General features: G+C 48.4%; 1 pseudogene; it reads right to left on the minus strand.

Moving 5' to 3' along the window:
- Nucleotides 1-21140: 21140 nt before the first annotated feature.
- Nucleotides 21141-21259, minus strand: LOC133382512 (5S ribosomal RNA; annotated as a pseudogene).
- Nucleotides 21260-23244: the final 1985 nt, after the last annotated feature.

Consider the following 23244-nt stretch of genomic DNA (forward strand, 5'->3'; position numbering starts at 1 on the left):
AAGGTTCAGTTCTGCCAGATAAACTGGACAGAAGTAACAGACCTTGATTCAAGTCTGAGAGAGGAAGTGAGTGTACAAGGGGCAAATTATTGGGCATTGCTTGATACTGGTGCCGCTCAGACATTACTGAGGCCGAATTTAATAAAATCTGAGGTAATATTACTTCAGGAAACTGTGACTATCCAAGGAGTGAGGGGTCAACCAGAAAGTTTGCCTGTGGCCCTGGTGGATATGACTTGGAGAGGCCGAGAGGGCCGATATAAAGTAGGCATTAATGCCCAGCAACAAGAACCAGTAATACTGGGAAGAGATGTAATGGGAGCCCAAGGAAAGATCTATGTAGTGACCAGACAGCAAATTGGCAGAGAAAAAGAAGCCATATTAAGGGGGGCTGAAACAAACAGGGTGGAATCTGTTAACCAGCCTCAGGTCACCATAGCAACCACTAGCAGGCCTGCTGAAGGAGACAAACTGTATCAGCTGGTCTCTGGGGAAGAGACAGAGCATTTCAGAGAAGAGCTGCATAAAGATACCAGTTTGAATCAAATAAAGGAACAAGCCCTGACCCAACAGATTCCTTTCACTGACAAACTGAGGAATCAAGTTGTGTGTGAGAATGGGATTTTATATAGACTGTGGATGCCTGCTGAGAAAAAGGATGAATGTGAACCAGTGAAGCAATTGATAGTACCTAGCAAATACAGAACCAGATTGCTAGAGGTAGCTCACGATGTCCCATGTGCAGGACATCTGGGAATAAAAAAGACCAAGAGGAGATTGGCTGCACACTATTATTGGCCAAACATCTCCAAAGATGTAAAACAACATTGTCTATCTTGTGGAATATGCCAAAAGGTGGGAAAAAGTGGAGTAAAGACTAAGGCACCCTTAAAGCCCCTTCCTATAATTGGACAACCCTTTTATAGAGTGGGAATAGATTTGGTGGGCCCTTTTTCCAAACCCACAAGGCATGGCAAGAAATATCTATTGGTGGTGGTGGATTTTGCCACCAGGTACCTAGACGCAGAAGCACTAAGATCCGTGGAAGCCCCTGTAGTGGCAGAGGCTTTATTAAAAATCTTTATGAGGCTGGGTGTCAGCTCTACACTGCATCAGCAGTGTCGGGGGGGCTGGAAATTCCTGGGTCTTTGGCAGGGAAGGAAAGTCCTTAGCCAGCAGTCAGGTTGTAAATCTGCCAGGCCTATCCGAAGCGTACTTGCCGAGTCAGAAGTCCAGAAGCGAGGTCAGTGGAGGTCCGGGATCAATTGCCAAGGAGGTCAGTCAAAGAGATGCTGCAGGGAAACTAGGTCTACACAAAGCCACGCCTGACATTGCAGTCAGCAACAAGCTGCAGCCAAGGTGTGCCTTATAAAGAGCAGGATGGACAGCAGGTGTGAGCCCTCAGCGTTTGGGCCTTAAGGAGACAGGCCTGCCTCTCTTCTGCCTGACCTTCTGCTGTCTACGTTCTGCAGGTGAGGGGGGAGTATCCTGTGCACTGTCTGTGTCTGGCTGCAGGGACTCTGCTGTATCTGGGGTGCTCTGCAGCTGAGGGGCAGAAGGAGCTGGATTCTCAGGAGGCTCCTCCGTGTCTCCTTCTGAGTCTGCTGCTCCTGGGTCTGCTGCTGTTACTCCCGAGTCGTCCTCATCTGAGGAGTCCTCTGACGGGGCCATGACACCATCCCCCGCCCCACGACCAACCCTCTGCCTCCCGCTAGGGCCCAGCTTATCCGGGTAGCGCTGGTGGAAGCGCCGGACCAGACGAGGGGCATGCACCTGCGTCGCCTCTTCCCACGAACGTTCCTCAGAGCCGTACCCCTGCCAGTCTATGAGGTACTGGAGGCGGCCACGATGCCTCCGGGAGTCCAGGATCTGTGCCACTTCAAATTCCTCTTCCCCGTTGACTTGTATCAGCGGCGGGGCCGGCGGTTTACTACTCAAGGGGTGAGGCGGGAGAGCGGGTGTCAGCAGTGATCTATGGAAGACAGGGTGAATGCGGAAGGAGGCAGGGAGTTGGAGCCGGAACGCCACCGGGTTAATCTGCTGGGTGATCCGGAAGGGACCTACGTTCCGAGCCTCCAGCTTGTGAGACGGCCGTTGCGAACGCAGGAATTTGATCGAGAGCCATACCCGGTCGCCTACCTTCAGCGGCGGGCCTGGTTGGCGGTGGCGGTCAGCAAAGCGTTTATACGCGTCCTTGGCCTGCTCCAGCTGCTCCTTCAGGACTGCCTGCAGGGCTTGCAACTCCTGCAGCATGACATCCGCAGCGGGGACCGGCAACGGGGGTCGCACTGAGGGGAAGAATCGGGGGTGGTAGCCATAAGAGGCAAAGAACGGGGTCTGGCGTGTGGAGGCATGCACGGAGTTATTATACGCGAACTCCGCCAGCGGTAACAGATCCACCCAATTGTCCTGTTGGAAGCAGGTGTAACACCGCAGGTATTGTTCGACGGTGGCGTTGGTACGTTCTGTTTGTCCATCTGATTGAGGGTGGTGGGCGGAGGACAAGTGGATCTGGACGTTCAGGGCCCGAAACAGGGCCTGCCAGAACCGGGCGGTGAACTGGGCTCCTCAGTCAGAGATCAGGTGGTCGGGGAGGCCGTGTAACCGGAAAACCTGGGTCAAGAACAGTTGCGCAGTTTCTGGGGCAGAGGGTAGGCCGGCACAGGGGAGGAAATGGGCCATCTTGGTGAACAGGTCTACGACTACGAGGATGGTGGTCATTCCCTGGGAGGCCGGTAAGTCCGTGATAAAGTCCAGGGAGACCGAGCGCCAGGGCCCGGGGGGGGTAGGCAGTGGGAGCAGGAGCCCCGGGGGCTTGCCGGGGTGGCTCTTGGCTCGCTGGCAGGTATCACAGGCCGCTACATAGTCCTTGACGTCCGCTTGGACCCGGGGCCATCAGAAATCCCGTAGGACCAGGTGGAGGGTTTTATACGTTCCAAAATGCCCTGCCGGCTGGCTGTCATGGCAGAGGTGGAGCACCTCTCCCCGCAGAGCTCCCGGGGGAACATACAACCGGTTCCGGTGATACAAGAGGCCCTGCTGCAAGGAAAAGGGGCTGTCCCGGGCGGGCATCCCTGACTGGAGCTCTCACTGCTGGGCCAGGGTGTAGGGGTCCTTTTGCTGCTGTTCCTGCACCCGGTCCAGGAGGGGTTGTGGGTGGTGGGTAGCGGCGAAGTTCTCTGGGCGAAGAATTGGGCGAAGGGGGCGATCGACTTGCTCGGCTCGGTATTCTGGCTTGCGAGAGAGCGCGTCTGCTAGGGTGTTTCGGCGGCCAGGGAGGTAGGTGACCGTGAACTGGAACCGGGAGAAAAACAGGGACCACCGGATCTGGCGTTGGTTCAGCCGTCGGGCACTTTGCAGGTGCTCCAGGTTTCGGTGGTCTGTTCGTACCTGGACCGGATGGCGTGCCCCTTTCAGGAGATGACGCCAGGTCTCGAAGGCTACTTTGATGGCCAGTAACTCCTTCTCCCAAATGGTGTAGTTCTGTTCCGAAGCGTTGAGTTTCCGGGAGTGGAACGCACAGGGGAGCAGGGATTGCTTGCTCCCCGCTGGCTGAAGTAGGACCGCTGCCACTGCCTTATCCGATGCATCGGCCTCCACTATGTAAGGTCGGGTAGGGTCGGGTTGCTGGAGGATGGGTTCAGATGTAAAGGCGTGTTGGAGGCGCCGGAAGGCCTGTTGAGCGGCCTCGGTCCAAACAAACTTCTCTTTGCCTCGAAGCAGGTCTGATATGGGTGTGGTGAGTTCGGAGAAGTGGGAGATGAACCGGCGGTAATAGTTGGCGAAGCCCAAGAAGCGCTGCACATCTTTGGGGCTTCGCGGAGCTGCCCAGTGGAGGATGGTCTCAATTTTGGCGGGGTCCATCTGGATACCTGAGGGCGAGATCCGATGGCCTAGGAAATTCATGGTCGTGAGGTCAAAGGCACATTTTTCGAGCTTGGCGAAGAGGCGGTGCTCCCGCAGGCGCTGCAGCACCGCTCGAACGTGCTCCTTATGTTCCAAGGGGTTCCGCAAGTAGATCAGGATGTCATCCAAGTAGATCACCAGGAAGTGGTCTAGGAGGTCCCGGAAGATGTCGTTCATGAAGTGCTGGAAGACGGCAGGAGCATTGCACAAGCCAAACGGCATCACGGTGTACTCAAAGTGCCCATAACGGGTGCGGAAGGCCGTCTTCCACTCATCGCCCTCCTGCATACGCACCAGGTTGTAGGCCCCTCTCAGGTCTAGTTTGGTGAAAATGCGAGCGCCCCGCAGCCGCTCTAACAGTTCTTGGATCAGGGGCAGAGTGTAGCGATTCCGAACTGTAATCTGGTTGAGGGCACGGTAGTCATTGCACAGCCGGAGTTCCCCACATTTCTTTTTGACAAAGAGGACAGGGGCCGCTGCAGGGGACGTGGAAGGGCGAATGAACCCTCGGCGCAGGTTCTTGTCGAGGAACTCTCTGAGGGCTGCCAGTTCGGGTTCTGACAGGGAATAAAGCCGGCCCACGGGAATCTTGGCTCCGGGGAGCAGGGCAATGGGACAGTCGTAAGGACGATGGGGCGGCAACTGGTCTGCCTCTTGCTTCCCAAACACATCCGCGAACTCCCCGTACTGTTCCGGTAAGGCCTCGGGCACGGAGCTTGCCTCCTGGGTCATCAGGATGTGCTCCTTCGGCCTCCAGCATTTGGCTTGGCAATAGGGGGATCCGAGGGTCAGTCGGCCCGTGGACCACTGGATGATGGGGTCATGCTGCTGGAGCCATGCCAGGCCCAGCACGACCGGGAAGTGGGGTGCGGCAGCCAGGTAGAACTGGAGGCTTTCCTCGTGCTCCCCCAGGGCCATGTCGAGCGGCACTGTCTCCTGTACTACAGGGCCCGAGGCGAGAAGCCGGCCATCAATAGTCTCCACCAGGAGGGGGCGGTGAATGGGTTGACTAGGAACCCGGTGGAGCTTGGCAAAGGACACGCCCATAAAATTGCTGGTGGATCCTGAGTCCAGCATGGCGGGTACTTGTAGGGTCCCCCTTCTGGGGACTGTCAGTGCGATCAACACGGTCAGATGCTTGGGCGGTGAGGAACTAAGGTGGCAGGCCCCTTGAATCATGAGGGTGCCCCGGCTCAGGGGCCTGTGAAGGCCGGGCATGGGCGTTTCCCGAGGCAGGGGCTGTGGGTCGTTTCGTGGAACACTGGGCTGCAAAATGTCCTGGGGCCCCGCAATACAGGCAGAGGCCCTGTTGCCGGCGTCGCAGCTTTTCGGCCGCAGAGAGACATGGCCGAGCCCCTCCCAGCTGCATCGGTTCTGCCGGGGGTGTAGGGTCCTTGCCGACAGGCTCCAAGGGCCCAGCCACTGGGGCTGATGCTCTGTAGACTGGCCGGGGTCGGTTGGCAGCACGCCTGCTTTCCAGCCTCCCGTCAATCTGGAGACACAGGCGTATGAGGGCTTGCAGGGTTCCAGGGCGCTCCACCCTAGCTAGCTCATCCAGGAGCTCATCCGACAGCCCCTCCTGAAACTGGTCCATGAGAGCGGCTTCGTTCCAGCCCAGGGTTTGTTGCAATAGACGAAAGTCTGTTACATATTCCCCCAAGGGGCATCGGCCTTGCCGCAGCCTGCGTATCCGGCAGTTGGCTGTGGCAGATTGGACTGGGTCCTCGAACATAGCCTTCAGTTCTCTGGTGAAGGCGGCTAGGTCGTTGAGCACGGGGCTCCGCTCGAGGAGCAGGGGCGTGGCCCATCTAGCTGCCACCCCGGTGCAGAGGTTAATCAAGAATCCCACCCGGGTCTTATCATCTGGGAAGGCCTCTGGGCGTAACTCCATGAAGAGCTGGGCCTGGGCCAAGAAGGCTGAGAGCTGGTCGGAAGCCCCAGTAAATTTCTCTGGGAGAGTCACAGGGCACTTGGCTCTCTCTGTAGGGAGAGGGGGTGGGGCTGCTGCTAGCTGGGTTTGCAAGTCTTGGACGGCCAACAGCAGCTGGTCTACTTGTGAGCGCAGGAGCAAGTTTTCCTGCTGGAGTTGCTCCATGGTCAGCACTTCCCCCACTCCTTTGTTGCCTGCTTTGTTTGGGCTGACTGCAAACTGTCAGCTCTACACTGCATCAGCAGTGTCAGGGGGGGCTGGAAATTCCTGGGTCTTTGGCAGGGAAGGAAAGTCCTTAGCCAGCAGTGAGGTTGTAAATCTGCCAGGCCTATCCGAAGCGTACTTGCCGAGTCAGAAGTCCAGAAGCGAGGTCAGTGGAGGTCCGGGATCAATTGCCAAGGAGGTCAGTCAAAGAGATGCTGGAGGGAAACTAGGTCTACACAAAGCCACGCCTGACGTTGCAGTCAGCAACAAGCTGCAGCCAAGGTGTGCCTTATAAAGAGCAGGATGGACAGCAGGTGTGAGCCCTCAGCGTTTGGGCCTTAAGGAGACAGGCCTGCCTCTCTTCTGCCTGACCTTCTGCTGTCTACGTTCTGCAGGTGAGGGGGGAGTATCCTGTGCACTGTCTGTGTCTGGCTGCAGGGCCTCTGCTGTATCTGGGGTGCTCTGCAGCTGAGGGGGAGAAGGAGCTGGATTCTCAGGAGGCTCCTCCGTGTCTCCTTCTGAGTCTGCTGCTCCTGGGTCTGCTGCTGTTACTCCCGAGTCGTCCTCATCTGAGGAGTCCTCTGACGGGGCCATGACACTGGGTTTCCCTCATGAAGTGCTGACGGATCAAGGCAGTGTATTCATGGGAGAAGTGATGCAATGTATGTGGAAATGTTGTGGTCTAAAACATCTAAAGACCACTACTTACCATCCCGCCACTAATGGGTTAACAGAGAGATTCAATGGCGTTTTGAAGGGCATGATCAGAAGCTATGTTCAAGATCACCCACAAGACTGGGATGAACGTTTGGGATGCTTCTTATTTGCATACAGAGAAGTCCCTCAAGAGTCAACAGGCTTCTCACCTTTTGAACTCATGTTCACTAGAAAAGTGAGGGGACCTTTGGAACTATTAAAAAATTCATGGGAAGGAACCCTGGGAGAGTACAAAACATCTGTAGTAGATTTTGTATTGGAATTCCGCAATAAATTAACATCAATGATGGAAGTGGTGAAAGAGAATCTCAGTCAAGCTCAGCAGAAGCAAAGTTACTGGTATGACAGAACAGCCAGGGAACGTGTGTATGATGTGGGAGATATGGTTATGGCGTTCATACCCAGGAAACATGACAAATTACAGGCTAACTGGGAAGGACCATATACCATCAGAGAAAGGCTTGACACAGTGACGTATGTAATCACCACAGACCAATTAAACAAAAGCAAAGTGATTCATGTAAATATGTTAAAGCCTTACCATACCAGGGATGCACAGGTGTTGCAAGTTACCTTATTCCCTGAGGGAAGTGGGCCTGAACTTCCAGATTTGGTACAGGAAAGCAAAGACAAAGGAGGGGTAGATCAAGTGGAATGGTCGGAGGAGGTGAAGGAGGAAGTAAAAGAAGAGATTCTGAGAGTTTTGAAAACCTATAGGAATCTCTTTAGCAACAAACCTGGCCGAACCAGTATAGTTATACATTCCATTGATACTGGAGATCATGCCCCAATCAGATCCGTTCCGTACCGTGTGAATGGGAAAGTTTTGAATGAGATCAAAAGGGAGGTGGAAGATATGCTGGAATTAGGAGTGATCAGGGAATCCATCAGTCCCTGGGCCTCAAGTATTGTCCTGGTTCTGAAAAAAGATGGAACGACAAGGTTTTGCATTGATTATCGGCTAATCAATAAAATTACTGTCCCAGATGCGTATCCTATGCCCAGGGTAGACGCAATGTTAGAGTTATTGGGGGCAGCAACCATTATCTCTACGTTAGACCTCTGTAAAGGATTTTGACAAATGGAACTAGACGAGCAATCCAGAGCCAAAACTGCCTTCAGTACACCAGATGGGTTATATGAGTTTGTGACCTTACCCATGGGACTAAGGAACTCACCAAGTTCATTTCAGAGGCTAATCAATACTGTGTTGCAAGGCATGTCAGATTTTGCAGTGGCCTATATCGATGACGTGGCCATTTTTAGCAAGTCGGTGCCTGAGCATGTCCAACACCTGACAACAGTATTGGAGGCCTTAAGAAAAGCAGGCCTCACAATAAAAGCTAAGAAATGCCAGTTTGGACTAAAGGAAGTAATCTATTTAGGACATAAGGTGGGGAGTGGGAAAATCACCCCCTTATGGAGCAAGGTGGAGGCAATACAAGCGTGGCCAATCCCCTTAACCAAAAAACAAGTAAGGGCATTTTTGGGTGTGGCTGGATTTTATAGGAAGTTTGTGAGAAATTTTGGGGAAATAGCAACCCCCTTGCATGAATTAACAAAGAAGAAGTGTTCTGAGCGTGTGGTATGGACGGATGAATGTCAGAAGGCTTTTGATCTACTGAAGCAAGCCTTGTGCCAAGGACCCATATTAATAGCACCAGACTATGAGAAACCATTCATCGTGGCTACAGATGCGTCGGACCTGGCGCTGGGAGTCGTCTTGCTACAGGAGAGAGAAGGCACCAGACATGCAGTGGCGTACCTGAGTCGCAAGCTGACGCCGAGGGAGAAAAACTATTCATCGGTCCAGAAGGAGTGCCTAGCGGTCGTGTGGGAACTGAACAAGTTGCGCCCATACGTGTGGGGACGAAGATTCACAGTGACTACGGATCATCGGGCCTTGTTATGGTTGCAGACTATGAAAAACCATAACACTATGCTGCAGAGGTGGTCCTGGGCCCTACAGGACTATCAGGTGGACTTCCAGTTCATAAAAGGCAAGGACAATGTACTGGCCGATGGACTTTCCAGGCAAGTGGCTGGGACTGCAGTGACGTGACCAGACAGAGGAACAAAGAAAGACATTTTCCCCATAGAGACTTTTATTTGTTAACGCGACGTATAAATCCTGGAACAGGAATAATACTCTGCTGTTGTTTAAGGGGGGGGAAATGTGATGTTCCTATATTAATGTATATATGGTAAGTGTTGGTTGTTTAGAAGATACATGGTAAGTGGAGTGAAAGAGGGGGAGTGAATGGGTAGTAGAATGCGAGATGATTGGCTGAGTGTTTAAAATGGCTGAACGTATAAAAGGAAGAGTGAGAGTGGAATCTGGGGGGGAGAAGAGAACTGAGTGGGTTGCTTGGTGGGGTTTAGAGAGTTGTTTACCAGGAGGGAGGTGGAGTTCGGATTAGTATTGAGTAAAACCATATGCTTATGTGCCTTAAGAAGAAATCTTGTTAATCTTGTTAGCTTTGTTATCTGTAATAAATACTTAATTTGGTTTACCAAAGGCCTGATCCTTGGCTGGGGTTTCACAGACCAGAAGGGAGGGTAAGGTAATGACCAAGGCTGAAGGGGAACTGTAACAAATGGTGGCAGCGGTGAAGAGAATAACAATACCAGTATTCAGAGTCTCTGGGAATACTAGTATTGGGACGTTACTGGTGGTTGCCTAGCAGGGGGATCTGTTGAGATCTGTGCTAGAGCGGGGAGAGAAACCATAAGAGAGAGCGGTCCAGACTGGTGGAGTCCCTGGTGGTGCCTAGTGACAGGCAGTAGCCACGCGCAGGTAGGAACCTGACAGGGAGAGCCAGGGAAGGACGCATCACATCCTCCTTCCCCCCCTTACAAATAAGCACCAACACTGTTACAGTTTCAGCACCAAGTTAAACTTATTTGTTCATTCAGGCATTTGACGCTTTCTTTTTACGAGGATGATGGTGAGCGCCTCCTGACTGTCACTCTTCTGCAGGAGGAGTCAAACAGAATTTTAAGTTTGTACATTTCAAGTGAATGAAAGTACTTTTAAATTAATAAATAAATGTCAGCATGGGTTCTCTAGGTAGCTCTTCCTGTCTATCTCTGCATCTAACCCTGTAAAAATAAAGGATAATGTCTGGTTTCAATGAATGTTCTTTAGCCAGGGGACAGGGAGGTACCCTTGCCAAAGTCAGATGTTCTGCACCTGTGCCCTGAGCACTGAAAGAGAGAACAACCATAGTCAGCCCTCTGTACATGCCCAGAGACACTCTCCTCCCCAAACAAGCTCAGAGACCTGGCTGACCTTGGGGGGAGGTAAAATAAAGCATCACTAGTCTGCCTAAGAAATTGTGGGACATTGCAAGTCTGTTATTAGCAGTTAGTTGCTGCTTGCATGCCTCTTTGTGTACCCGTATAAATGCCTCTGTGACTGCAGGGAAAGGAAAGAAGGCAGTAAAAGGTACAGTGAAGTATCAGAGCCAAGAACAAAAGTTCATCATAAAACTCCAAGCCACCAGCCCTGGAGCACACATACACTCTCCTCCAGCCCCCAATGTCTTCATTTTCAACAGCTTCAGTTTTCAGGCTGTGGAGAGGCTGCCACCTAGTGACACTTTTGAGCAAAGACACATTTTAAAAGCCATGAGCCAAAGCAGAACCAAACTGGAATCTGCCTTATAGCAAGTCATTGGCCCATCTAACTCAGTATTGCCTACACTGACTGGCAGTGGCTCTCCAGGATTTCAGATGGGACATTCCCAGCTCTATCTAGAGATGCTAATGATTGAACCTGGGACCTTTTGCATGCAAAAGCATGTGTTGTACCATGGAGCTCTGGCCCTTCCATACAAAGGCAAGCCAACATTTCAGAATTCAGATTCTGAAAGAATTCCACATTTTCTTTTTGAGGTTTAACTCTGAAGGAAACCTTGCTGTCCTGGGCTCCTACTGGGAGGAAGGGCAGGATATAAATGTAATTAATTAATTAATTAATTAATTAATTAATTAATAAAAATACTGAAACATACTTGAAAGAATGATCTGAGCAAAGTAAAGTACATTCAAGTCTTACTGGGTTCAAGGAGAGAGTTTCACGACAGCTTCAGTGTCTCCCACTAAAATCAATGGGATATAAATCAGTGGGCTGCTAATGGGAGAAAGGGCAGGACATAAATCTAATAAATAAATAAATAAAAGAGTTTTGATTTTACAGGGCTGCACAGTCTTGTCATTTTGATGAATACTAAGTCAATACTGTTAAAATCAACTTTCCAAATGTAATATATTTATACTTTGGGTGGTTGCTGTTTTATAGCTAAATCCAGCGTTATTTTACAAATGGGAGTGTCCAAAGAATTAAATTTAGAATATAAATAGTTGAAAAGTTTCAACAAAGTTTTGCAATCTGATTGTTTTTGTTCTTTCCATTTTTGTTTACATTCCACCCCAGAAGGAAGAAGAGGAAGCAGAGCAAAGAATAGGAAATTCCTTTTATTTCTACTTGCAACTCATGCTTCCCCATCCAGATCCAGCTAAGGAGACCCATGTGGGGAAAAGAGACTTCTGAATGCCCATCACATGCTGGAACAGGAACATGGGAAATTGCCTTATACTAAGTCAGCGTCCATTGGTCCCTCTAGCAGCGCTCATGATTGTTTACACTGACTGGCAGCAGTTCCTTCGGGTTCCAGGTGGAAATTTTCCTTCCCTTTCTGGAGAAACCAGGGATTACACCTTGCCTGGGACCTTTTCAATGCAAAGCAAATGATCTACCATGCACAGGTTGTCTTAAACTGGGTGTGTATCAAACTGGATACTGTCTATGCACACAGCATTGCTGTCAGTGAATATCCTGGTGGGGATGGTAGATATATATTGCAGCAGAGTGCAGAAATAACTGGACTCTTAAGACTGGTAGTTGAAAGAATAAAGAAGCTTAAGATTTATTACTACAAAGAGGTAAAGTTATACATGCTGAAGCAGCCATGCAGCCTGCACCCAGGGAGCCATTACTAACTGACTGAGAACAAAGGGCTCATCTACACGGTGGTTTAGTGTGCGTTTGGTGCCACTTACAGCCCCTTTTAATTCGCATGGCTCACATGACGTTACTGGCAAACAGAAGCTATCATGCAGTTTCCCCCCTGTAAATCCTCTGATAATACGGAAAGGGTAGGAAAAAAGTCTTCACTCCGTATCTCTAGTGCTTGCAAATGTTTTGCTCCAATGCTTTTAGGTGGATGTGTCAGTCATTCCCCCACTCCACAACCACTCCCTCCTCCTCCCTTCTTTCATTTCATTTCCTGTGGACTGATAAAAAACTTCAGGCTGCTCTCCCCCATTCTGCAAGCCTTTTTTATGTTGCTGCAAACGGTGACTTATTTTTCTTTTCCCCCTAACTTGTGTGCAAAAGCATAACACTGCTCAAAGATTTGTATTTCAGCTGTATTGTACCAGTGAAAATGCAAATAATCGCACTTCTGGGTTGTTGTTTTTTAAATTAAACTAACTGGTAGAACAAACTGAACATGCTCGGTTGCCAAGTAACTAGAGGTAGTGGAAATGTTAAATTAGAGGGCATGGCCATTAGGAAACTGTGTGATTGATCCTTCCCCTCAGTGTGAATAGAAAACACTGTGTTTGCAGCTGGCATTGAGCCTTTAATGTGGATGGTGTAAACAGAAAATGGAGGTAAAAACGGCGTCTTTAGTACAAAATAATGCTCCCATGTGGATAAGCCCAAAGACAGAAAGAGGAGGAAGGGAAGAACCAAAGCCTGCAAAAACAACAAGCACTTTAGAGGAGGAACCAGCAGAGGAAGACTAGGTTGCCTTTCTGTCTATCACCCCCTACTGGTTCAGGTCACTTATAACATTTGTTGGTGTTTACTTCCAACAAGGGAGGTATGTTTGGATGTGCATCTGAGAGTGTGTGCATTCAAGAGAAAGCAATGCAGTGCAGAAAGACACATCTGCACTCCAATGTGCATTTGGGTGGGCATTCTATTCACCCCATAGTCCTTTAAACCCACCCACCCAGCCAGCATTTTAAACAATCCTAGAAGAGGGAGAGTAAGGCTTGGAGGACACACACATGAGGGTGTGCAATCTCTGAATGTAATCCCTCTCCATCCCACCTCCCATGATCCCTTAAACTATGAAGGGCCAGTTTCCTTTAAAACTCCCTTGGGGACGAAGACAAATTGGGCTTGGAGGAGATGTCCTTGAGGAGGAAATGTGCAGAAAGTATTTTCCTTGCAACTGAAAGATAGCCCAATCCACAGGGGACTAACCCTCCAAAGGTTTTTGTGCCCCCGACTCCGTTCCCCCCCAATTTTGTCATTTAAATGCTTTTTTAAACAAATTGACTACTCCTGTGATTCCCCTGCTGTGACACCATGATGCTGAAAGATTTTTTGTGGGGTCCTCAAGCCTCCCAAAATTTGTCTATTAACTTTTAAAAATATATATTCAAAAATAAAATAAAATGAATTTAATCATGTGTTGTGTTGTTGTTTTTAAATGAACAGAATAACAAATAATGAATGGTTTAAAAAAGCATCCTGGGAACAGTAGTTTACCCTTCACAGAGCTACAATTCCCACCACCCTTAACAAACTACAGTTCCCAGGATCCTTGGGGGAAGTCATATCTGTGTTCAAAGTCTGCATTCATGTCTGCCCTGCATTTAAAGTGGTGGGGACTTAGACTGCAGTCCTAACCCCACTTACCTGGCTTGGAGTAAGCCCCATTGAATTCAGTAGGACTTATGTTTGAGCAGATGTGGTTGGGATTACACTCTTAATTTTTCAAGGCTGTCTTCAGTCCTTCTTCGTAGGTCTCACTTTGAGAGTCATGGGGGCCTGAGCCCTGGGTCTTTTGACCCCAGATCTCCTGCCCCTTCCTCCATTTTCTAAACTCTTTTAAAAAAAAATAGTTTGCTTACAGGGCTGCTGCAAAACACATCACCTGGGAGACCTTCACCACCATTTGCTCAGAGACCTAAACTTGCATCTGATACATATGAATTGGCATATGGAAAGTATATGCAGATTACTGTCATGGGGACCTGTGCCCTCTCCCCTGAGCCTTTGAAATTCCTAGCAATGCCCTTCCCCCCCCATGCTCATTGAGGAAGGAGATGGTCCTCGATGTTGCAGCCCCAGAGGCCTCTTGGAAGAGCCTTTGCTAAGGGAGCTGTTCCTGAAGAGCTTGAAGAGGCAGAGGGAGATTTATAGCCCTTAAGTGTGAACTGGTGGTGATATATCCAATCTGCTGCTGCGGGTGATGGTTTAAAATGCATCACTGAGCAGAACAATGAACAGAAAATCCCGAGGCCCCTGGTGGAGAGAGGAGACTCAGAACAGAGCGACCGATTCTGCGATTCTTACCTGGAATGGGAATAAGCTCAATTGAAAACAATGGGTTTTTCTCTTTAGACATGCCTAGGATCTCATTGTCAGGCGATGTCTTCAGTTAAGAATGACATCTGCTTGAACTAAAAACAACAACGGCAGAACTAAAAAAAAACGACAGGTTTGGCTAAAGTGGGTGAAGGGGAAGTGCTGTAGTTCAATGGCAGAGCATCCGCTTTGCATGTAGAAGGCCCAGGGTTCAATCTCTGGCATCTCCAGGTAGGGTTGGGAGAAAACCATGTCTGAAACCCTGGAGAGCTGCTGCCAGTCAGTGTAGACAGTCCTGAGCTAGATAGATCAATGGTCTGACTCGGTACAAGGCAAGTTCCTGTGTGGAGTGAATAGAGGGAGTTGCAGTGGTGGTGGTGGGGTGAGAGGTGTGGCATCAAGAGCTCTAGTGGTTAGAGTCTTGGTCTAGGACCTGGAAGACCAGGGTAGAAATCCTCACTCAGCTATGAATCTGGCTGGGTAACCTCAGGCCAGTCACTGCCTCTCAGCCTAACCTACCTCACAGGGTTGTTGTGAGGATAAAATCTGGAGAGGGAGAATCATGTACACCACCCTGAGCTCCTTTGAGGAAAGGTGGGATGTAAATGTAATAATAAATAAACAAATAAATAAACAAAATGTAAATGTACTGCCGTCAAGTCGATTCCGACTTATGGCGACCCTATAAATAGAGTTTTCATGAGGCTGAGAGGCAGTGACTGGCCCAAGGTCACCCAGTGAGCTTCATGGCTGTGTGGGGATTCGAACCCTGGTCTCCCAGGTCATAGTCCAACAACAAACATATAAATAAACAAATATTACAGCCGGATGTTTGTTCAACAGTAAAAGTATATTTAAAATATTCACACAGAGATACTGGAAGTGCCTAGCAAATTCTTTACAGCGGGCCTCAAATGGTTCTACCATGTCCCTGGGGCCAGGGTATAACTGGGGGCTGACAATGGAGGAGAGGGCTAAGAATGCAGCTGAGAGCTGATGTCCTGCCCGAAGTCGAGGAAATCAGGCTCAGACTCGGCTGTGGCTTTTTCTCTTTTTATTAAAGTAATAGATACATCCAAAGCAGTTCGCCGCATTAACCTGCCTACTCTTTCTAGGAACTTTGCACTGCTCTAACTGTGACTAAGCATGACCTCGTGACTCTAAGATGTTGACTCAGCAACTGGGTCCCCCCCCCCGAGTCCCATTAAATAGACTTGGATCGCACATGTAAACGAGGACTCTGCCTCAGCTCTATCTGTTGAACTTCCCACCTCAAGCGCCTCCAAGCGTGGGGTGAAGGTGGTTTGATCTCAGCCTCCCCCTCTGACAGAGGGGGCTGCTAGCTGTCAGTTTGGGCATGGGAAGCTGGGCAGCGCTCGGCTGGGAAACGTCTGATGTGCAAGGTTGAATCTCTGGCGGCAGCGGTGGTGTGTCCAGTTGGACAGTGTTAGACATGCCAGGTGGTGTTTCCACAGGGGGGTAAGAGCTGAGGGGGCTGAGCTGTCAAAGACAGGGGCTGGGGTACCCCGCTGTCTGCCTCCTCCCCGGGATCCTAGTCCAAGTCCTCATCCTCTGTTTCCTCCTCATCTATCCGCCCCCTCCCTGCACAGCTCACGACAGCTGAAAGGCTACAGGACATAAGCAGCCCCTATTATAGGGGATCCTTCCCACCTATAGAGGTATTGGCATTGGACAGAAATGCTGGCAGAAGCTGAACTGGAGCAGGATCTCAGTTGAAGGAGCACACTTTACCCTGGGCACTATCCTATTGAGACTCTGGCTTTAAAAAAACAATAACAAATATATTAATCGTAGGAAATGCATACTGGATAGGAAAGATCCCTAGTTCTGGCTTGGAGATGCAAACAGTCATAGTTGCTCTTTCATCTCTGTAGGAAAGAGAGATGGACAAAGGAAAGATGTCTCCTCTCCCAAGGTAGGATGAAGAAGAACAGGAGCAGGAAATGAGCTCAGCAACCCTAACAGTATCAGTTTCTAGCTCCTGAAGGAAGGTCAGCACAAGTTAGGTCAGAAGACCAGTTCAGGAAGCATGGAGGTTCACCTCTCTGTCTACCCTTCCCCATGCAAAGCCACTAGCCTCTCAATACAAGCTGAGTTTCACCCCAACATCTCCAACAATATGATCCTTCCATTATCTTACTCTCTGGTGTGTATTCTTATAAAGTAGGGGTGGGGGCACTGTGGCCCTCCAGATCTTGCTGGGCTACAACTCCTCCTATCATTCCTGACATTGGCCATGCTGGCTGGGGTTGATGGAAGTTGTAGTTTAACAACATCTGAAGAGTATCAGGTCCTCTGCCCTTGAGACAAAGGTTCTCATCCTTACCTTACATCACATTCTTCTTTAGAATGTAGCTGACCACTCTCAATGTTCAGGCATTGTAAGCAGTATGGCTTTGACAAGATGAACCGCTTGCTTCCATTGTTACACTCCTTGCACCAGCAGGCCTTGGTACAGCCTGATACCTTCATGGCACATAAACAGCTTCATTTGAATATCTGTTACCTGCTGCCCAATTCCAGTTTAAACTGGCCAGATGGCAGACTCTATGGCTGAAACATCAATATATCTAGGGTTTAGTTGGAAACAGAGATGCCTGCTTGCAAGTACACCTAAAACGTACAGTTGATCCCTACTTATTGCAATAATATTCCCAAGAGTGTTAAGTGTCTGACATCACAGAGATGAATGACATCAAGTGTGCGATGTAGGACTGCTTATGTTTTCTGCTCAGCGACGTATCAGTAGCATTTCTGCAGGTGGCATCGCAAGCTGCCTTAGGTGGAAAGGTTGCTGTCTGGTAATACAATCGAAGAAGGAAAAAACTGCACACATTCTACATTTCAAGGGATATTTTGAATGTAGGTGCTTTTTTCCCTTTGGCTTTTTTCTTTGTAGGGAAATTTTGAAATTAAAAAAAGAGAGGAAATCACAAAATGTACAGATTTCACTTCAAAACCCAGATATGAAAGGACGTAAAGAAATAAATCTTCAGTTTTAAGTTCTGTCAATACATTTTGCAACAATGTGATGTATTACCTTGCCAAACTTGTCTTAAAAAATTTGAAAATAAGATGTTGATGGCAAAATTTAGTCTCATGGTTTGATATCTGCAGTATCAAAACTTGACATCCAAATTGTAGTTGTGTCTGTTTCAGTGAGTTGGATTAATGATGAAAGAGGGCTGGGGCTGGGGAACTTCAGGCTTGGAGCCCAAATGTGGATCTCCAGGCCTCGCTAACTGGCCCTGAGGACTCCTCCTGGCCCACACCTCCTTCTCAGCCGCACCCATCCCAACCTTGCTTTGCACCCTCCTTGATGTATTGGGGGGGACTGGCTGGCTGGAATGTGTACTTGAACTCTGATAATGCTTCTTGCTTGTCTGGATGGAGGGCAGAGAGAGGTGTGGGAATGTGTGTAGTAACTAGCCTACTGTACGAAGGTAACACTTACCATTGCTCTCTCCACTTTTCCTCTGGTCGTCTCTACTCCTGGCATATGGCCCAGAAACGAATGGGGCCCTTGGGCTGATGAAGTTTCCCCACCCCTGATATAAAATATGCAAACATTGTCTTGGAAAGTATCTATCAGTATCAAATGTTAACTGTTAAACATTTCAGCTGTCAGAATCTGCCAGATTTTGACTGTTATGTCAGATCGTGTTAAATACTGAGGGCTACTGAAATGAATGTGTTAAGCAAGGCCAGTGCGTTTTGTGTAAAAGCCAGCACAACCACTTTCACTTAATAGGCCAGGATTCCAAAAATACAAAAAATAGTGACCACAGGAAAAGATGCCAAAAAAGTCCCAAAAATATAAACTGTGGGTCAGCATTCCAAAAACATCAGAAGAGTGCACTTTCAGAAAATATGTTGAAAAACACCCAAAAATGTGACCCGTGGGTCAGGATTCCAAAAACACCAAACAATGTGACCTCAGGAAAAAATGATGGAAAACACCCAAAAACATTACCCACAGGTTTGATTCCAAAAATACCAAAAAAGGGACTTGAGGAAAAATAGGTGAGAAAGGCTCGAAAACGTGACACGCAGTTCAGGATTAAAAAAAATGCAGAAAACCGGAAATCAGGAAAAGATGCCAAACAAGGCAAAAAAAAAAAAAAGACCTACAGGTCAGGATTCCAAAAACACCAAAAAAAGTGGACATCAGGAAAAGATGCCAAAAATCACCCCAAACTGTGACCTGCAGGTCAGGATAAAAAAAAAAACCTTAATCTTAGGAAAAGATGCCAAAAAAGGCCCAACAATGTGACCCCCCTGTCAGGATTCCAAAATCACAACAAAAGTGACCTCAGAAAAAGATGCTGAAAAACTCCAAAACGGTTTCCCTGGGTCAACATTCCAGGAAACTCCTAGGTCCTGGGTACCCAACCTGGTATGCACTAGATGTTGCTAGACTCCAACTCTCATCAGCCATAGCCAGCATAGCCAACAGTCAGGGATGATGGGAGTTGTAGTCTTAACAGCATCTTGGGTATCCCTGGCCCAGGTGCCCCCCAATCTCAACAGGGAGAACAGTGGGGAACCCCCTGCATCCCCAGCAGATGTACCTCTGAGAGATGTGGCACAATCAGGAAGGCCTCATCTGTGGACCACAGTGACCTGGGTGGCCTGTACAGGATCATGCAGTCTCTCAAATAACATGGTCCCAAGCTGTTTAGGGCTTTGTAGACCAAAACTAACCCCTTAAATATGGCGAATCAGCAGCCAGTGCAGCCCCTTCAGCACTGGTGTCATGTGCATGTGGGTGGAAGCCCTACAGAGCAACCTAGTGACTACATTCTGCACCAGCTGCAGCTTCTGGACCAACCTTAAGGGGAGCCCCACAGTAAACCAATCTGGAAGTTATCAAGGCATCCCTAACCAGAAATAGTCATAGCTGGCATATTAGCCACAGCTATTGACCAGCTAAAGTCCAGCTATGACCAGGCACTCCTTGCTGTTGAGGTCACTTGGGCCTCTAATGACAAAGCAGCACCCCAGACTACATACTTGTCTAAATGCAGGGAATATTGTGTATATAAGTATGAAGTATGGCACAAGAGTACATAGATTGGGCATAGCAGCTGGTATAGCACAGTGGGAAGTGGAGCCTGGCTGTGAGTCCTGAGTCTGTGAGTTCAAATCCCTGCTTGTGTCTCCTGGGTGTCAAGGGCCAGCTAAAGATCACCCCCACAGTGAGTGGCTCAGGGGTTACGTGCCCTGCCACCTGTGCAGCCGTGGGCAAGCTGCATAGTCCCAAGGAGCCCAGTTGCCCCCCAGCTGGCAGTTGCAGACAAGGAAGGGGCTGGCTTGTGCAGCTGTGGCAAGCTGAGCAGGCCCTAGCCTCAGAGGGAGGCAATGGTAAACCCCCTCTGAATATCGCTAACCATGAACACCCTATTCATAGGGTAGCCATAATTCGGGATCGACTTGAAGGCAGTCCATTTCCATTTTCCACATAGATTGGGCAGCCAACACACATGCTGTGGATGCTCAAGCCTTGCAGTCACAGCAAAAATGCCACACTTTATGCATATGAATCTTCTGACATAACTGGAGGGGGCAGGTGTCATCTCTGGAGTACTAGTGCTGTAGCTTGAAGATGATGAGCTAAACTAGACTTAATAGACATATGATGCCCCCTAATGTACATTTGTGGTATTCACTCATTCCCAGAAATGGAATCTCCCAAAGATAGAGAGATGCTGTGTTGTCTCACTCTGCAAATATGATGAGAGTTTTGCTGTATAGGATTCCAGCAACTCTGGTCCATTCTACCCTCCCTTTTCTGTGTCGTCCCCCCCCCAACAGTTAGTCTGCATTTCATGGCCACTGAGCATGCTCAGTTCTTAATTGATCTTTTTGTTTCTTTGTTTGTTTTGGGAGGGGGTTCCTCCCTTAGGATCCCCCCTAATATTTTTTTTGTAGTTCTGCAAATCTTGGGATTGCCTCAAAGCCTGCTGATTCCTTCCCTTTGTGCATGGATGGTGCTGTGTTGGCTAAGTAAATAACACACCTTGAACATCAAAAATAGCAGGAATAATATAAAAGCCAAGCATAACTGGAGGCAAACGACATGCTTCCCTAACTATGATATTTATCTTTTTCTCCTGCATTCTGAAGGGAGAAAGTGGCAGTGCTTTGTTTCTAAAAAGAGAGATGTCAAGGCCTTGGGCCTGCCCACCTGAGAGCCTTTCTCATCTGCCCTAGAAAGCACCACATCCCCCAGTTTCTCATGTGTGAAGGAAAGGCTCTCTGTCCTTGTGCAGAGTTTTTTTTTAAATTAATATGATGTGACTTTATATATGCCTTTAAAAAATAAAAGAAGTGAAAAAGGCAAAGATTGGATGGGGGGATGCTCAATGGTGCAAAGCTCTGCCAAATGGGTATGTTTCCAGCAAGGGGTGGGGGCTCTAAGGCCAAGAACAGCAGCACTTGTAAGATAACTTGCCCCCCTCCCAAGCCCATGTGTCTTTCAGATTTCTGATAACTGAGGCACACTCTTCATTCTGAATTAAAATGGCAGGAACATTGTTTTATTTATTATAATTTATTGGTCCCTTGTAAAATTAGGGCTGTGTACACACCATACATTTAAAACCCTTTTAAAGCACATGACATCCCCACTCTAAAGAATCCTTAGAAGTGTATCTAACCCTTCACAGTACTTCAATTCTCAGCATCCTTAACAAACTACAGTTCCCAGGATTCTTTGGGGGAAGTCATGTGCTCTACATGGGCTTTAAAGTATGGCATGTATGCAGCCTAGAAGTTACCAAAGTGGTGTACAACGTAATCAGACCGTCCACCAGAACACATTTTACACCCTGATCTGTATGTATGTATGTATGTTGTTATATGCCTTCAAGTCGATTACGACTTAAGGCGACCCTATGAATCTTGTGGATATATTCATGGGATTTTCATGGTAAGAGGTATTCAGAGGTGGTTTACCATTGCCTTCCTCTAAGCCCAGGGCACCTGGTATTCCCAGGTGGTCTCCCATCCAAACACTAACCAGGCCTGACCCTACTTAGCTTCTGAGATCAGACAAGATCGGGTGTGTTCAGGGTAGTATGGCCATAGTAATCTGCCATATATGAAAAATGGAAATGGCCTGCCTTCAAGTAGATTCTGACATATGGCGACCCTATGAATAGGGTTTTCATGGTAAGCGGTATTCAGAGGGGGTTTACCATTGCCTCCCTCTGAGGCTGAGAGGCAGTGACTGGTCCAAGGTCACCCAGTGAGCTTCATGGCTGTGTGGGGATTCGAACCCTGGTCTCCCAGGTCATAGTCCAACACCTTAACCACTACACCACACTGGCTCTTTTCTGCCTTATATAAGAAACAATAAAACTGGTATACAAACATATCAAAGGGCCAGGAAGGCTTGAGTGGACAGATCAAGGTTTATTAGCTGTTGGTGCCAGATATCAAGGAGGGGATTGTTCCACCAGGTGGGGGCCACTGCAAAGAAAGCCCTATCTCCAACTGGTCTTAAGATGAATATCTGCAGGATGTGCCATGACCAAGAGAGTTTTTCTGAGCAGCCTCTCTATCTGGCCTTTGGGACTCTCTCCAGGCCACACACCACACTGGCCTTGTTTTGCATCTTGAATGGTTGTGCTCAGGTGCTCTTCCTTGCCTGGATGGAGGATAGAGAGGGGTGTGGTGAGTGTGTGTATAAACTAGCCTGCCATTCAAAGGGGAAATCTACATTCATTACTCCACCCAGTTTTGCCTCTGGTCCCACCTACTACTGGCGTGTGGCCCCTGAAAGGTTGCCTAAAAGGGAATCTGGCCCTCGAGCTGAAAAAGGTTCCCCACCCCTGACATAGTGGGTCACATCTGTCACCTGAACAGGCTTTCTTTTACAGTGCAAAAGAGTAAGAATAGTTCACGGTCAGAGGAGCCCACCCACTTGATTGCTTCTGTGTAAATGACTGTTCTGAGTGTGCCTCCTGGATGAAACGAGGCAAGCCCAAGGAAGTGACCCATGCCAAGAGGTAATAAGACTGAATTTAAATTATGAATCACATCTGTGAATCAACCACCTGGTAGCAACTCTCTAGGCTCACACACAGATTAAATCAGGGGTTCTCAGACTTTCTCTCCCCAGGGCCCACAAGAAGGATGAAAATGACTGAGGTCTAAATGGCAGTGCAGGGACAGAGCCTATTACAAAAGAAGGGCAGATGATGGCAGAGTTTGGCCTAGTCAGCTGACAATGACTGATGTTACTGATCATGCATGGTCAAAGGGTCAGGAAGTTTAACCCCCCCCCCATAATACTAGAACTCAGGAGCCATCCAATGAAGCTGAATGTTGAGTGAGTCGGGGATGGATAAATGGAAGTACTTATTTACACAGTACATAGTTAAACTGTGGAATTAGCTCTCACAACATGTGTACCTGTGCATGGTGCATGGAGAGCTGTTGGCATTGATGTTAGTTCAACCAAAAGTCAATAGTATGGCGCTGAGGCCCACCTGAAAGAGGGCAGAGGCCCACTGGTGGTCCTCAGCCTACAGTTTGAAAATTACTTCGTTAAATAGCTCCAAAATCCCACCCCTATGTTCAGTATCACTCTATAGGGGGTGAGTCTGCTTTGGTTCCATGCAATTCATTGCAAGGAGATGTCTGCCACTGAGTCAGGCAAAGCTATTCAGGCCCTACTCAGGAAATAACTTGCATTTGAATGATGGAAGTTGATCTTCAGCACTGAGGACAGCACCTATTAATTTATGCCAAGATCAGTCTAGAGAAGGACCCAAAGTGCCACAAAGCTCAAATTCTGCATACCAAAAAAGCATTTGGACTCAGGTTCTGAAAATGGCAGGTCCCCATGCTCCAAGGCAAACTGCCTTTTGAAAATGAGGGCACTTTCAGATGCTGTTCAAAAGGGAACAAACATTTAAAAAACAAAAGGCAATCACTGAGCATGCAGAAATCCAATCAGCATGTGCTCCAAATTAGCTGTTTGGATTCTGGCCCTAGTCTTCTGTACAGAGTGGAGGATTCTAATTAAGGATAGTGAAGGACAGGATTGAAATAACTGAAAATAAGAATA

Source organism: Rhineura floridana, chromosome 3 (assembly GCF_030035675.1).
Source record: "Rhineura floridana isolate rRhiFlo1 chromosome 3, rRhiFlo1.hap2, whole genome shotgun sequence".
In the NCBI taxonomy this organism is placed as follows: Eukaryota; Metazoa; Chordata; class Lepidosauria; order Squamata; family Rhineuridae; genus Rhineura; species Rhineura floridana.